The following is a 17,311-nucleotide window of genomic DNA, read 5'->3' on the forward strand; positions in this document are numbered from 1 at the left end:
TGCTTTCTCAAGTAAGTTTCTGTTTATGTAATATTCTAAATCCTTTGTTGACTTGTCAACAATGTTCATGGCATCTTTGCCAGGAGTTGTTTCTTTCTCAGTGAACCATTTTCTTTGTTCACTCATAAGAAGATTCCTCATGCATTAATGGTTTATGAGATTGAAGCAATTCAATCACATCTTTAGACTTCATTTCTAGTTCCAGTTCTTTTAATATTTCCACAACATCTGCAGTTATTTCCTCCATTGAAGTCTTGGACCCCACAAAGTCATTCTTGAGTGTTAGAATAAACAACTTTTTTTAAATTAATTGCTTTCTTTTTTTTTTTTTTTTGAGAGGTTTATGCTATATAGGGCACGTGTCCTCGCCAGAAAGACAGACAGAGAGACAGAAAGTGAGAAATCACCCCCCAGGGGGGATGGCCACGCTGCAATCCCTTCTCTATCCTCCTCTCGGGATATTGAGCACCCATGCACATGTGCCTGGTGTGAGTTTAAGCCACCGGGTCCAGGACTTGAACCATGGTCAACTACATGGGAGTCCAGGAACATAACTATTATTCCAAGTCCTGGTCCCTAAAATTATTTCATTTTATTCTTTTTTTTTCTTTTCTTTAATTTGACCAGAGAAAGTGGGAAAGTGAGAAAGTAAGCCTTCAGGTCCAGGGCTCAAACCATGGTGGGCGTGACAATCCAACACCTTAACCGCTATGCCACTTGCCAGTCCAGAATAAACACCTTTTAGACACTTATAATGTTAATATTTTGATCTCCTTCCATGAATCATAAATGTTCTTCATGACGTCTAGAATGGTGAGTTCTTTCCAGAATATTTTCATTACTTCGCCCAAATTCATCAAAAAAAAAAAAAATCACTATTTATGGCAACTATAGCCTTACACAATTTGTTTCTTAACTAATAAGACTTGAAAGTCAAAATTACTCCTAATGCATGGACTGGAGAATGGATGGATGTTGGGAGCCAGTAGGTGGCGTTGGTGGTTAAGAACACTGGACTTCCAAATGGCCAACTGCAGTTTGACTCCCAGTGCTGGCGGCTTGCTTTCTCACTTTCTCTTCCTGTCTCTCACTCTGTCTCTCTCTGGTCAAATTAAATAAATAAAATAAAGTTAAATAAATTGTTTTAAAAAGAGAATGGATGATGTGGTAGCAGATAAGAAAATAACATTAACCTCCTTTTATATCTCCATTAAAACTCATAGGCAAACAGATGTGTTGTAAATATGTAGTCATATTTTGAAAGGTCTTTTTTCTTTTCTTTTCTTTTTGAGGGAGATTTTTGCTATAGGGTGCATGTGCTTGCTAGAGAGACAGAGATAGAGATACAGAAGGCAAGAAATCACCCCCTGAGAGGATGGCCACACTGCAATCCCTTCATTCTCCTCAGGATTTGGGGCATGCATGCACATGCATCTGGTGTGAGTTTCAAGCCTCTGGATCTAGGACTTTAACCTCAATCAGCCTCATGGGAGTCCAGAGACATAACCATTATGCTATCTGTTGGTTCCTTTATTTTCATCTAAGTAGTAGGTGACAGCAGTGTGTTTAAAATATTCAGTAAGGCCCAGCCTCTGTATAGTTAGAAGTGTACCAAGCTGCAGAGCAGGAAGCTACATGCCAACCACAGTTTGAGTTCCAGCCCAGCCAGTATAAAGCATGCCAGCTATGTGCTCATACTCAAGATCCTGGAGGGTGGAGGACTAAAGGAAGCTGAAATTCTGAGATGGGTGCTGCTCTCTCTCTCTCTCTCTCTCTCTCTCTCTCTCTCTCTCTGTCTTGCTTTCATATGTACACATGTGCACATACATATTCTATCATAAGTTTAAAAATATATTCATTAAACCATGCTATAATCAAATGTGCTGTCATCCAGGCTTTCCATTTATAGAGCACAGGAAGAATAGATTTAATATAATTCTTGAGGGTCCTAGGTTTTTCCAAGTCATAAATGAGCATTGGCTTCCACTTAAAATCACCAGCTGCACTAGCTCCTAAGGAGAGTCAGCCAGAGGATGGTACAGCAGTAAAATGCAACACTAGATAAGGCAGACCCACATGGGAATGTTGCTATTCACTTCTGGAGACTACCCTGAGAACATCAAGCCGGTGCATACCCATGATCTGGACTGACGAGGCTGGAGGTAGATTGCACCATCAGGACTCTACTGGGGTACTGTCTCTCTGCCTCTTTTTATCTCTGTTTCTCACTCATGGAAGAAGTAAACTTTTAAAATAAAGGAAAAGTGAGTCAATGTGCCCTTTGAAGTTTTGAAGTCAGGCATTGACTTCTTTCTAGCTATAAAGTAAGTCCTATATGGCATCTTCTTCCATTATAATGTATTTCATCTACATTGAAAGTAAATCTTCATCAATTGTCTTAGCTAGATCGAGACAACTTTATGAAGCATCTATAACAAATCAGCATTTGCTGCTTCACTTTGCAGTGTATTTTAAGGAGATGACTTTTTACCTTGTCCTTCATGAACCAAACTCTTCTGGCTTCTAAGTTTTCTACTGCAGCTTCCTCACCTTTTTCAGCCTTTGTAGAATTGAAGAGTTACAGTCTTGCTCTATTCTAGGCTTTGGCTTAAGGGAATGTTGTGGCTGGTTTGATCTTTTATCCAGACCACTAAACAATAAGGCTATTTTGTTTTCTTATCATTCATGTGCTCACTAGAGTAGTGCTTTTAATTTTGTTCAGGGACTTTTCCTTTCCATTTAAAAATTGTCTATTTTGGGGTGAGCAGGTGGAGTGGTGGTTAGGGCACTGGACTCCCATGTGGCCACTGGACTCCCACTGGTTGAGTCCCAAACGTGGTGGTTTGCTTTCTCACTTTCTTTCTCTCTCTCTCTCTCTCTCTCTCTCTCTCACTATTCTCTATCTCTATCTCCTCTCTGGTGAGCACATGTATTCTTTTGCAAAATGAAAAAAATAAATGAAATTAAATAATAATTATTAAAAAAAAAAAAAACATTGGGACCAGCAGATCCCATGGCAGTTAAGTCACTGGACTCTCATGTGACAAACTACAGTTCAAGTCCCAGTTCAAACTACAGTTCATGTACATGCATGCCCAAAATCCTGAGAGAAGAGTAGAGGAGAAGGAATTGTGGCATGGCCATCCTCCCTGGGAGGGGGCAGTGATTTCTTGCTCTCTGGCTCTTTCTGTCTCTCTAGCGAGCACATGCACTCTATAGCAAAAATATCTAAAAAAAAAAGTCTATTTGGCACAAGAGGCCTAACTTTCAGCTGATCTCTGCTTTCAACATACCTTCCTCACTAAAATTAATCATTTCTGCCTTTTAATTTAAAGTGGGAGATGTGTGACTCTTCTTTGCATTCGAATACTTACAGTCCATTGTAGTATTATTACTTGGTCTAATTTTGATACTGTTATGTGTAAGAGAATAGCAAAGTTCAAGGAAAGGGAGAGAGATGGGAAGTGGCTAGTCAGAGGAGCCATCTGAATATAAACAACACTTATTAAGGTCATCATCTTACCACAGGCATGGTTCATGGTACCCCAAAGCAATTACAATAGTAGCATCAAAGATCATTGGTCACTGATGACCATAACAGATAAAATTTTTTAAATTTGAAATATTTTGAGAACTACAAAAATGTGACGCAGAGACACATGCTATTAAAAAAATGACACCAAGGGACTGGCCAGTGGCGTGGTGGTTAAAGATGCTGGACTTCCACATGGTTGACCTGGTGACTTGCTTTCTCACTTCCTCTCTCTCTGTCTCTTTCTCTGGTCAAAGTTAAATTAACAATAACAATAATAATAATAAGTAAAGTTAAATATTTTTTAATGACACCAATACACTTGCTCAACACAGGTCTGGCACAAACCTTCAAATTGTAAAATATGCAATATCTGCAAAGTGCAATAAAGCAAAAAACAGTAAGACCAGATATGCCCATATTTGTTATAAGTCTGTTTAGATTTTCTATTTCTTCTGAGTCAGTTTCAAAAGTTTGTGATTGGGACCAGCAGTTAGCGTAATAGCTATGTCGCTGAACTCCCATGTAGTCGACCATGGTTCGAGTCCTGGACCCAGTGGCTTAAACTCATGCTGGGGGCATGTACATGCATGCCCAAGATCCCGAGAGGAGAATGGGGGAGAAGGGATTGCGATGTGACCATCCCCCCTGGGGGTGATTTCTCGCTTTCTGTCTCTCTGTCTCTCTCTGTCTTTCTGGCAGGTACACACGCCCTATAGCAAAAACCTCTCCAAAAAAAAAGTTTGTGATTTTCTGGGAATTTATCTATTTCATCTGAATTTTATAATCTGTTGAAACTCACTATTCACAGTATTCCTTTTTAGTCATTTTTATTTCTGTCAGGTCTGTATTGTGCCTGTCTCATAAATTTTTCCAGATTATTCAAATCTGGATCTCAGCAATGTTGATAAATTGATAAGATTTCTTTGTCTTTCAGGTCTCGTTAAATATATAGATTCCCTCCCTCAATCTCATTTCTCCTTACTAGATATTTATTGAAGAAATTGAAGTATTTGTCTTGTAAGTTTTTCATAGTCTAGATTTTTCTCATTGTATTTCTGAAAGTAATTTTAGCATGTTATTCTGTCCCCTAATTACTTGGATGTTCATGTCTTATTCTGATTCAGGTTTAATTTTTTTTTTTTTTAGAGAGATTTTTGCTATAGGGTGCATGAGCTCATCAGAGAGACAGAGAGAGAGACGGAAAGAGAGAAATACACCTCCCCAGGGGAAGGCCATGCCACAGTCCCTTCTCCTTCATTCTCTTGTGATTTTGGACACACACACACACACACACACACACACACACACACTTAAGCGGCCAGGTATGGGACTTGAACTACAATCAACTATGTGGGAGTTCGGTGATGTAACCATTACACCATCTTTTCATCCCCAGGTTTAAATTTTTTTATGACAAACTCATATATCCATCATGAGGCAAATAATTTTCCCATTGTCACTTTGTGAAGTTACCATTCATTGATGGTCATTTCCTAGGTTCATTATTACAACTGAAATAATCCAATAGAAGGCAGAGTAAGGCAACAGTTGATCTTTGGGGATCTATGTGGGATCTTTGGGGAATTCTATACTATTTTTAGACTCTTGGAGTAAGGAGGCATTATCTACTCCCAACTCTGCTGCCAACTTACTGAACTTACTAAAACACACTTCCTCTTTGGGCTCAGTTTCCTCATCTACAGAATGGAGAAATAATAGGATATCTAAGATTTCTCACTATTCTAACATTTTCTGACAAACATTTAAGTTGTAGACTTAGTTTCTATCAGATATTATGTGGATAAATGTAAAAGGATATGCTGACATTACATTATTCTTCCTACATCGTACCAAGAGTGTTCATGTCAAAGCCAAAGTTTATCCATCTATTAAATTTAGTCATGTAAAATAATGAAAACCATTAAAAGCATTCTGATGGGCCTAGCCCCATACATTGAGCAGCAGTTAAGCTCCTGTGTAGAGGAAACCAGATCCCATATGGCTAACCAGGGTTTATATTCCAGCTCCAGCAGCTTGAAAAATATACCAGGCACATGTGCACATTCCTAGGATCCCAACAGAAGAATTGGAGGAAAAAGGATTGTAGCATGACCAGGCCCCATTAGAGGGTAGCATGAAGATTAGGCCAAAAGCCTTGATTCCTGGATTCTAGTCCTGGTTCTGCCTACTTTCAGGTAATCACATTCTCTCAGTGTCTTGTCCATAGAATCAAATTTATTTTTTTTAAGAAATTTTAATTTAGTAGCACAAGCAGTTGGCGTAATAGCTATGTCGCTGGACTCCCATGTAGTCGACTGCTGTTCAAGTCCCAGACTCGGTGGCTTAAACTCACGTCGGGTGCATGTGTGTGCTTACCCAAGATTCTGAGAGGAGAATGGAGGAGAAGGGATTGTGGTGTGGCTATCTTCCCTGGGGGCAATTTTTCACTTTTTATCTCTCTGTCTCTCTCTGTCTTTCTGGAGAGCACACACACCCTACAGCAAAAACTTCTTCAAAAAAAAAAAGAATTTTTAATTTAGTTTAATTTATTATCATTATTATTACTTTAATTTGCTATAGGGCGTGTTTACTCACGGGGGCGGGGGGGAGGGAGTGAGAAAGCAAGCCACCAGGTCCAGGACTTGAACAGCAGACAGGTATGTGATAATCCAGCACCATAACCACCACACCACCTGCTGGTCCTTTTTTGGTAGTTTTTAAAGGCCTGTAAGCTATAATTTTGTGACTTTTATGATTTTTCTCACAGTTTTGAGGATGACTATTTTGTTAATTTTTTCGGCCCTACCTGTTTTTTTGTCGTTGTTGTTGTTTTTGCTTCAGGGTATGTGTGCTTGCCAGAGAGAGAATGAAGAGGAAAAGTGAAAAATTACCCACTTTATCAAGCCACTGGGTCTGGCCCTCCAACTGCAACTACTGCTACGTAGTACCCAGCTGCCTTAACCACCATGCCATGCGCTGGTCTGGCCCCACTTGTTTTTATCTGCATTCTGGTTATTTTATTCAGCATCAAACTAGCAGAGTTCTGCCCTAGGTGTCAGTTCATAAACAAATACAACTTTTCCACAGAAAACTTTCTGGAAATAAAACATTAGCAAGTTAGACCAATGGTAAGATTTCTGGTCATTTTAAAAACTTATGTCTGGGGACCAGCAGATGGTGTAGCAGTTATATCACTGGGCTCCCACATAGCTGACCGGTTTAAGTCTGGACCTGGTGGCTTGAAAATCTCGCTGGGTGAGTGTGTGCGCATGTCCAAGATCCCAGGAAGAGAATGGAGGAGAAGAGATTGCAACGTGGCCGCCCCCCGGGGAGTAATTTCTCACTTTCTCTCTCACTGTCTCTGTCTCTCTCTCCAGCAAGTGCATACACCCTCAGGCAAAAAAAAAAAAAAAACCTCTTTATAAATAAATAAATAAATATTATCTCTGTATTTTTTATTTTATTCTACAAACAAGCATTTTTATAATTTTTAAGTTATATTTAAAGCCTTCGATAGCATGTTTTCAATGGCATGTTCCAACGAACAGGAAGCACTGAACTGTAAGAAGATTCATTTCTCTCCCTATGATCCAGTTAGGCAATATCTTCCAGTCTAGATTAGCCTAAATAGTTTACTAATAGATACTTACCTCTAGATAGTCAGCTTTACTTAATCTTCTTACTCATGTAGATTAGAGGCTCAGTGAAAAAGAAAATATTTTATGCCTACAGAAATTTAAATTCAGGAAGAACATCAACACACACATAATAACAACATCTGTGTCATAGGTCATATGGAATCCGAACTTACCCTACTTGGGGAACAGGTAGTCTCTTTGCTAGAGAAATACTGTGTGTTACAGAAATGTGTAGTCAAAGGCAGGGTGTGTCTTTTGTAAACAATGAAAACAGGACATTAGGAACTAGTTTACTAAATCACGTTCTTAGCCACTCCCTGGAAAGCAATTACTCTCATTACTTGACTTGGGAATACCTGGTGAGTATCACCCATGAAGGAGACATTACACATGATTAGCTAAACTCTCTTGGATTTCCTCACCTGGCATGGCATTAGCTGTTGGTCTGTCCCTCTTTAAACACCATGGTGGGCTGCCCCCATGGCCTGGTGGTTAAGGAAGCTGGATTCCACATGGCTGACCAGGCAGTTAAAAATCCCAGCTCCAATAGCTTGAAGAACACACTGGGCACATGCGTGTGCCACCAATCCCAACAGGATATAGAAATGGAGGAGAAAAGTTTACAGTATGGCAATACCCCATTGAGGGGTGCTTCCTCCTGTCGCTCTCTAGTAAATGCCAGCAAATTTTAAATATAGCTATAATAATAATAAACTCCATAATAGTGGTTACTGGAAAACTGGAGAGCTGGGGTGCCCATATCACTGTTAAACCTCTATGTGATCTAGATATGTCACCTAGCCTAGTCACAAATGCCAAAGTCACTTCATCTTTAATAGAGAAGATAGTTCTAGTTGCTAATGTTGCCACAACTTGTGAAAGCAGTATTACAAAATTCCTTTCAAAGACAAGTTAAAAGTCAGGGTTCTTACTGTGAGAAGTATGATTGATAGAGATGATTCCATAGACAGTGCTGATGCAAAACGAGGATTAAACAGTCTTTTGAATATTACCGGCTGCCCAGTGGGTTATAATCTGCATCTGCTCAAGCTTTTTGGAGACCATTCATTACACCTTGCACCAATGAACTCTTGTATCAATGGGCCAATCAAATGCAAAAAAAAAAAAAAAATATTCTGAGACAAAACCAAATGAAGGGGCACTGTGTGTTCATTCATACACTACAGTAGCCTCTCTATTGCCAAAGCTTAACCTGTCCCTCGGTATACACAGCTGGAAAGACACACTTTCTACTCTCAAGGAAGCCAGTTTAATAGAAAAACAAAAACAAACCAACAGTCGCTATCCCATATAGCTATTACAATGATGGAGGCATGTGCAGAGTGTCATAGGAACATAAAGGGGGTGCTTAACAGGTGTGCGTGAGTCAAAGCAAGCTGAGGAGGAAGGAAGGCGGTGTTCTTTAGCTAAACCAAATACCAAAACATTGAAATTCACCATTATGCCATATTTAGACTCTCAGAATTACAACAAAGATTTAGACTAGCTCTCATTTGGAAGCGTTTATTTATTCTGATAGTTGCAAGCAGCTCTTAATCTTTCCATGTTGACAAGGCCACTTAAAGTTTTACAGATAATGTCTCCCAAAATGGGCACATTTTGACACAGGTACCACCAAACACACATATACACCACTTGTCACCTTCCTACAGGAAAGTGAGGAAAGTTCATTAGCGAGATCAGGATGTGTCAATGAAATCAGCTACTATTTCTGCTTTAGTGAAAGTAATAGAATCTTGTCTGTATTTGTTCACTTACATGAGGGATAAAAGAATCCCTGGTATTTGTTATAAATCTCAGGATACTGCCTGCTTATCATGCATGGCAATCTGACTGCTATTATGGCAATTGCACAATTGTGTTTCATCTATTTTTGTTTTTGCCACATGAATTATATCATGTGGCACTTGAAAGAGAAGTGAAGTCTATCACTCTACCAGCTTGCAGTTTAAGAAGTTAAATGAGGGACAGGCAGGTGGTGTGGTGGTTTAGGGCGCTGGACTCCCACATGGCCAACCATGGTTCAAGTCCCAGACCTGGATGCTTTCTCTCTCTCTCTCTTTCACGCTCTATCCCTCTCTGGTCAAATTTAAATAAATAAATTTAAATAAAATTTTTAAAAATAGGGAAAAAAAGAAGTTAAATGATACACAAACAAATCAGTTTTAAAAACCATTTCTAAGATTTATAGTTGCCCTATTTCCTAACTAGACTTAGTCATTTAGTTTCTTATTCCTGGATGAAATCTCTTGGCTTCTGCCATTTGCAGTAACTCAAGTCCTTTTTGTCTTCTCATATAACCTCCTTATGTTCATTCCAGGTTTTCTGGTTTTTCTTATCATTTCTTCTAATTTTTAAATAAAGCATAGCATATACATATTTTTTAAAGTTTCTTTCTTTCTTCCAGAAGTCATATACTATATTGAGCATAGCTTCTCATTAGTCTGTTCAGTCACTCAAAGGTATTTTGGTGTTATCAGTTCCCCAGATTTGGCCCGTTTGGATATGACTTAGCTGTACTGCAATGTTCCCAGCACTGTTTGCGCCAGTGAACTTGGCCATGTTGCTTTCCTACATCATCTACACTGCACTGGCAGTCTGAGTCATCTGGGAACAGGTATCCTCCCTGCTATTAACTGTAATATTCAAACCTCCCCACTTGTCTGTCTCCTTTCTTCTGAATTCAGACTGACCTTGGTTGCTTTCAACCTGTAATTCCTGATTGTACCAGGTAGTTGCCAACTCTTGAAACTAACAGGTTTGACTAGAAGCTGACACGTCTTTTTCACACTAAACTTAATATTTTACATCTAATTAAATTCAGAAAGCAAGATTACACCTTCCTTTTCAGTGAGTTCTCTTTATTGATAGATGGTACCTCAATCTACACAAAAAAATCTTTAAAAATTTGAGCAACTAAATAAAATATTTGCATCATTCCTCAGTAAACAAATCAGATTCCTATTAGTGCCAAGCAGGGGAAAAGCAAAAATGTTTACAGCAAAGGGACCACCACCTTCTTCAGGGAATTTACTAGGCAATTATAAGTTACATAGACAATGCTAGCCTATACCCAGATAATGGCTAGAATGTTGGCCTAATGGCAAGTGGGCTAAATTATACTCTATAATTTTTTTACTTTTTTAGAGAGGTTTTTGCTAGTGGGTGCATGTGCTCACTGGAGACAGAGAGAGAGAGAAACAGAAAGCGAGGAATCACCCCCATCCCCCAAGGGGGATGGCCATATCATAATCCCTTCTCCTCTGTTCTCCTCTCAGGAGTTTGGGCATGCATGCACACACACCGATGTGAGGTTTTTTGGGTTTTTGGGTTTTTTTGTTTGTTTGTTTGTTTGTTTTTTGCTATAGGGCATGTGCGCTCACCAGAAAGACAGAGAGAGACAGAGAGAAAGAGCGAGAAATCACCCCCCATGGGGGGATGGCCACACTGCAATCCCTTCTCTTCCATTCTCCTCTTGGGATCTTGGGCACACATGCACACACGCCCAGCATGAGTTTAAGTCACCGGATCCGGGACTCAAACCATGGTCAACTACATGGGAATCCAGCAACATAGCTATTACACCAACTGCTGGTTCCCCGGTGTGAGTTTGAAGCCACCGGGTCCAGGACTTGAACCACAATCAACTACTTGGGAGTCCAGTTACATAACCATTATGCCATCTGCTGGTCCAAGACTCTATACTTTCAAATGAGGCCTATAGAAAATATAACATCCTTAAAACTGTTTGGGGATTGTCCAACCATATTAATAGAAATGAAAGAAAAGAGGAATTCCAGAACAAAAAGATTTTTCACAGCCTTAACTTTTGCCTTAGAATTATGGAAACTTTGATCTAGTAGGCAGTTCAGAGATAATTTAATTCACCATTCTTATTTTACTATGAGAAAACTAAAGGCCAACAGCAAGTCAGGTAGTATGGTGATTAAGGCAGCTGGATCACACATGGCTGACTGGTTTGAGTCCCAGACCCAGTGGCCTGAAAAACATCGTGGGCCCATGTTTATGCATACCCAAAATCCCAAGAGGAGAATGGAGAAGAGATTGTGGTGTGACCCTCCCTCCTAGTAGGGAATTTTTATGTAACCTCTCTCTTTCTCTCTCTCTCTCTCTCTCTCTCTCTCTTTCCTGCCCTCTCTTTCTGATGAGCACACATATCCTATAAAAAAACTTTAAAAAACAAACAAACAAAAAAACCCTGAAGGCCAAATCAGTTAAGGGATTCACCTAAGGTCTTGGACTCCCTATTAGTGACAGATTGATAATTAGAACTATAGATGCTCCTGGCAACATTTTAGTAGACTTAGAGGTGACCAACAAGTACAATAACCCACACTTTGAAGCTATTTTCGGAAATGTATCTTATATCCTGCCCTTGAAAGTCCTTTTCTTGGATAATTAGGCAACCTGGGTGGAATATTTTGAAAAGAACACTCACTATAAAGTGAAAAGAAATGCCTGTACAGACTTGCTAGCTAGAAGTCAGTATTTAGCTTCCCTAAGACAAAGAAGAGCTTTAGTCATGAGGTTAAAGTTAAAAACTGTGTCACCAGGCTGAGAGCAGACAACCTTTTTGGAAGCAGTAGTCTGAAATTAGAACTGCATAGAAGAGTTTATGGAAAATTTACTTTGGAGCTATCCTATAACACTGGGAGTTATTTTTTGTTTGTTTGTTTACTTGCTTTATTGAAGTATTTCAGGCGTACAAAAAAAACAGAGACTATGATGAACTTTTTTTTTAATAATTATTTATTTTATTTTATTTATTCATTCACTTATTTTTTAGTTTGATCAGAGAGAGACAGAGGGTGACAGTGAGAAAGAGAGGAAGTGAGAAAGTAAGCCACCAGATTCAGGACTTGAACCCTGGTCGACCATGTGGGAGTGTACAACACCTTAACCACCACACCACCTGCAGGTCCCCCTATGATGAACTTTTTTAAATTGTTATTACATCTGTGAATGAGAGGGACAGCATCCCTAACAGGGTCTTAATGCTACAATCCACCCCCAGCCTTAGCCAGCCCTAGAATACAGGTACAGGCACGCCTGTTGTACTCAGGGCAGTGTATACAAACCCAGAATCTTTCCATGTTGGTCAGCCTCTTGGTGATTTGCATTTTCCTGCTGCACCACTGTCTGGCCCCTCTATTGAACTTTATTTGTTTTTAATTATTTATTTAATTTTATTTTTATCATTATTATCATTTTTCTTTCTTTCTTTTTTTTTTTTGAGAGGTTTATGCTATAGGGCGTGTGCACTCGCCAGACAGACAGAGAGAGACAGAGAGACAGAAAGCGAGAAATCACCCCCCGGGGGGGGATGGCCACGCCACAATCCCTTCTCCTCCATTCTCCTTTCGGGATCTTGGGCACGCACGCACACACACCCGGCGTTAGTTTAAGCCACTGGGTCCAGGACGCGAACCGCGGTCGACTACGTGGGAGTCCAGCGTCATAGCCATTACGCTAACTGCTGGGCCCTCATTATTATCATTTTTCAATTTGCTACAGGGCACATGTAATCACCAGAGAGAGAGAGAGAGAAAGAAAGAGAAAGTGAGAAAGAAAGCTGCCAGGTCCAGGACTTGAACCGCATTTTGGCCATGTGGGAGTAGGAGTCCAGCACCTTAACTACCATGCCACTTCCTGGCCCTATGATAAACTTTTATGTAACTCTACCTGACCCTATTTTTTTCTATCTCTCATCCCCTGAATTTGGTGCTTATATCTCCATACCCGTTTTTGTGCTTGTCCTTTATGTAAATACATATGTGATATTTAGTATTGTTCTTATATTTTAAGTTTATTACAAACTATCATACTTGGGACCAGCAGTTGGCATAATGGCTATGTCGTTTGACTCCCATGTAGTCAACCATGGTTCGAGTCCCGAACCTGATGGCTTAAAACTCACACTGGTGCATGTGTGTGCGTGCCCAGGAGCTCAAGAGGAGAATGGAGGAGAAGGGATTGCAGTGTGGCCATCTCCGCTGGGGGGGTGATTTCTCGCTTTCTGTCTCTCTGTGTCTTTCTGGCAAGCGCACATGCCTTATAGCAAAAAACAAAAACAAACAAACAAACAAAAAAAAACTTATCAAAAAATAAAAACAAAAAAAACCCCTATCATACTATGTATCTTTCTTTCCACAACTTGCTGTTTCTATGATGTCTTTGAGATTTATCCTACTGCTATATAGAGAGAGCAGAGCAGTAATGGACTGCTCCAGCAAAACCAGACCCCCACATGAGGATTACATTTGGAATTCCTGGCCCAGTCAGCCTGCAACACAGTGGACATGAGTATGAGTGCCCAGGATCTAAAAAGCTGGAGGACTGGAGGAAGGGAATTGTGATCAGCCCCGGTAGAGGGGGTCTCTCTCTCTCTCTCTCTCACATGTGTACTCACAAAGAGAAATAAATGCATAGGTCAGCACAAGTTAATTTATTTTTTAAAGAATTATTTTATTTAACTTTTAATTGCTTATTTTAATTTTACTGGAGAGGAACAGAGAGAGAGAGACAAAGAAAGTAAGAAAGCAAGCCACCAGATCCAGGACTCGAACCATAGTCAACCATGTGGGAGTCTAGCACCTTTAACTACCACACCACCTGCCAGCTCCAAAGTTAATTTATTTTAAATGATCTGTGACAATCCATCAAATGAGTATTTTAACATTTACCTAATCTCCTATCGATTAGCATCTAGTAAATGTCAAGATTTGTTTGTTTGTCTGTTGTTTTGTTTTCCCTCTTTTGTTGTTTTTTCACACTTGCTACTATAAAGAGTTTTATGAAACTGTCTCCTAGGGACCAGCAGGTGACATGGTGATTAAGGGGCTGGACACTCCCACATGGCCAACCATGGTTCAAGTCCTGGACCTAGTGGCTTTTTTTCTCACTTTCTCTCTTTCTATTCCTGGCTGATCAAATTGGATAATAATAATAATAATAATAATAATAATAATAATAAATAAAGTTAAATAAAATAAGTCTTAAAAAACCTCTCTCCTGGTTTAGTGTGTACAGGAATTTCCCTAGTGATGTTTATGAAGTCTTAGAGTCTTCAACTTGACCAAAAGATCTTCAAAAATAACCAGAATATGAATGTTCAACAGGACTAACCATTTTGAGTTTTATTTATTTATTTATTTACTAATTTGAACAATGTAAAATGGTATTTCCTTTCGGTTTTAATTTGCATTTCCCTGATTTGTTGTGGGGCCAAGTATCTTTCCATTCTATCTCCTCTTCTGCCTAGCTCACTTTTTAGTTTTAATAGACCACAGATTAGTTTATTTTTAACATCCATCATGCCATGAATTCATAGGGAATAGGTTCCAGTAGCTCAGGCTCCTTTCCATTGGTTCCCACAAAATGTGTTTCTCTGGGTGGAGCAGGCTGGTGCTTTAGTTGAACCCAGGCACCTTGCTCTTTGGCTTCCTTCTTTTTCTGGTCATTTTCCTTCACACATTTTAGGAATCTATCTCTGCATTTAGAATGCTTAATATGCTCAATACGTACATTAATTCTCTTGGCAAGAATCTTGCCCTTAACTTGTTTGTTTACAACAATGCCAACAGCATGCTGGGTAACACTGTAGACTCTTCCAGTTTTGCCATGGTAACATTTGTGGGGCATTCCTTTTTGAACAGTACCCATTCCCTTGATGTCTACAATATCACCTTTCTTGTAGATTCTTATATCTGTTGCCAGAGGAACCACTCCATGTTTTCTATTGTGTTCTCATTTTGGTTAATTACCAGAAGATGGTGGTTCCGGCCAAAAGCCTTAACTCACTTTTCAGAATGGCTTCATGTCTTGTGTTCGTGTGTTTGCTTTAGGGCACAAGCTTTAGACAGAGAGAGGAAGAAAGAGGGAAAGTGAGAAATTATCCACTAGGGGAAGGTGGCCACACCACAATTCCTTCTCTTCTGTTTTCTCAGGACTTAGGGGCATGAATTTACACCCACCTGGCATATTTCTTAGCTGCTGGTTCCTGACATGAGCCATGCAGTCAGCTATGTGGCATCCAGCCACCTTCAGCACCATGTCACTGGCTGGCCCAGACACTTCTTGTTATTATTGATTTTTAGACATTTTAAAATAGTCAGGATATAAATTTTCATTAGTTATATGCATTACCAATACAGTAGTACCTTCTTCCCATCATCAGTTTCATTTTCCACAGTTTTGATGACCCATAATCAACTGTGTCAAAAATATTAAATGAAAATGTAAAGAAATAAACAATTCCTAAGTTTAAATTGTGTGTCATTCTGAGTACGTGATAAAATCATACAATCCTGTTTTATCTCACTTGTTGAGCATATATTCATGGGTCATTGGCCAATTTTTAAATTGGGTTACTTTTCATGATTGAGTTATAGGATTTTCTTTTTCTTTTTTTTTTTTAGTTTATGGCGTAATGGTTATGTCACTGGACTTCCACATAGCTGACTGAGGTTTGAGTCGTATACCTGGTGACTTAAAAACTCACTCTGGGCATGTGTGTGTGCGTGCCCAAGATCCCAAGAGGAGAATGGATGAGAAGGGATTCCGGCATGGCTATCCCCCAGGGGGTGATTTCTCACTTTCTGTCTCTCTCTGTCTCTCTGGTGAGCACACACACCCTATAGCAAGAATCTCTCTTTTTTAAAAAAAAAATAGTGTTGTATGGAGCAGTTTTAAATTTTGATGTAGTCCAAGTTATTTTTTTTCTTTTGTTGCTTGTAATTTTGTTGTCATAACTAAGAAATTATATAATTCTGATTATTTGTGTTTTTTAATATATTTTTAAAGAATCATTTTATTTAACTTTATTTATTTTTATTATTTTCCAGTTTTGTCAGGGAGAGACAGAAAGAGAGAGAGGGAAAGTGAGAAAGCAAACCACCAGGTCTGAGATTTGAACCACAGTCAGCCATGTGGGAGTCCAGTGCCTTTAACTGCCACGCCATCTCCGAGCACCCTCAAAAAATATTTTGTATTGCCAGTGGGTGTGTGTACTCACCAGAGGAGAGATATAACCCCTCCCCCAATGTGGTGTGGTCATGCCACAATTCTTTTTCTTCCCTTTCTCCTACCCATTATGATTCTGGGCACACACACACATGCACCTGATATGTTTTTCAAAATGCCAGGGCCAGGATTCAAACCATAGTTGACCGTGTGAGATCTGGCTTTCTATGCATGGTGCCTAACTGCTGTGCTTCATGGTAAATCTCTATGATTTTATTTATATTTAGCATCCCAAATGGACAAATCCAGAGACCAAAAGCAGATTATTGGTTGCCTAGGACTGAAGTAGAGGGAGAATCAGAGGCTTTGGATTGGGAACTATTAATGGGTACTGAGTTTCTTTTTGTCATAATAAAAATGTTTGAGAATTAGGTAGTAATAATGGTTGTACAACCTTGTGGATACACACCAAAAAATGGATTTGGTGCATGCATTTACATGAACTTGGCATGTTTTTCATGCTTCCAGGTCCAGGACTTAAACTACACAATTGGCCATGTGGGATCCAGTCACCTTAACCACCATGTCATTGGCTGGCCCCACCATCTGTTTTTATTCTCCAATACCCAAGGAGCTAGAACCCAGAAGTGGGACAGATAGGAAGGTGGCAAGGATCACTTCATGTTTATGCTTTATTGAGTTTAAACTTTTCAATAGCTTGGTTACACTCATATAATGCATGTAGAATATCCTGGGTGTAGGTGACACTAAATAAATGAAAGCTATTACTGTCTTGTTTGGAGAAGATGAAATGAGTGCACCAGAAGAATGAAGGTCAAAACCATGGGCAACACCCAGTTATTGAGCTCTATGTACCATTTCTTACTAAAAGGACCAGGGATTCTTGGAGAAATTCCAAGTTTAGATCAGGAATGTACAAGGCCAGCCTAGGAAATCTTTCTCTAGAAAAATGCCAAGAAGCTTTTGAATCTAGGTTGTCAAAGGAACACATGAGCCATCCTAAAGAGGTACCCACTAGCCAAAGCTGAGATGTTCAACTCTGGTTAGTTATTAGAGAATAGTTGAGAAAGAATTAAGCATCTATGATGCCTTTCTAGTAAGAAAAATACTTTAG

General features: G+C 39.4%; 1 pseudogene; it reads right to left on the minus strand.

The window, feature by feature from the left end:
- Window positions 1-118: 118 nt before the first annotated feature.
- LOC114006356 (tigger transposable element-derived protein 1-like) lies at window positions 119-2,743 on the minus strand (annotated as a pseudogene).
- Between the last annotated feature and the right edge of the window lie 14,568 nt (window positions 2,744-17,311).

This window comes from Tupaia chinensis, unplaced genomic scaffold, assembly GCF_000334495.1.
Source record: "Tupaia chinensis unplaced genomic scaffold, TupChi_1.0 Scaffold147282_1, whole genome shotgun sequence".
Lineage (NCBI taxonomy): Eukaryota > Metazoa > Chordata > Mammalia > Scandentia > Tupaiidae > Tupaia > Tupaia belangeri.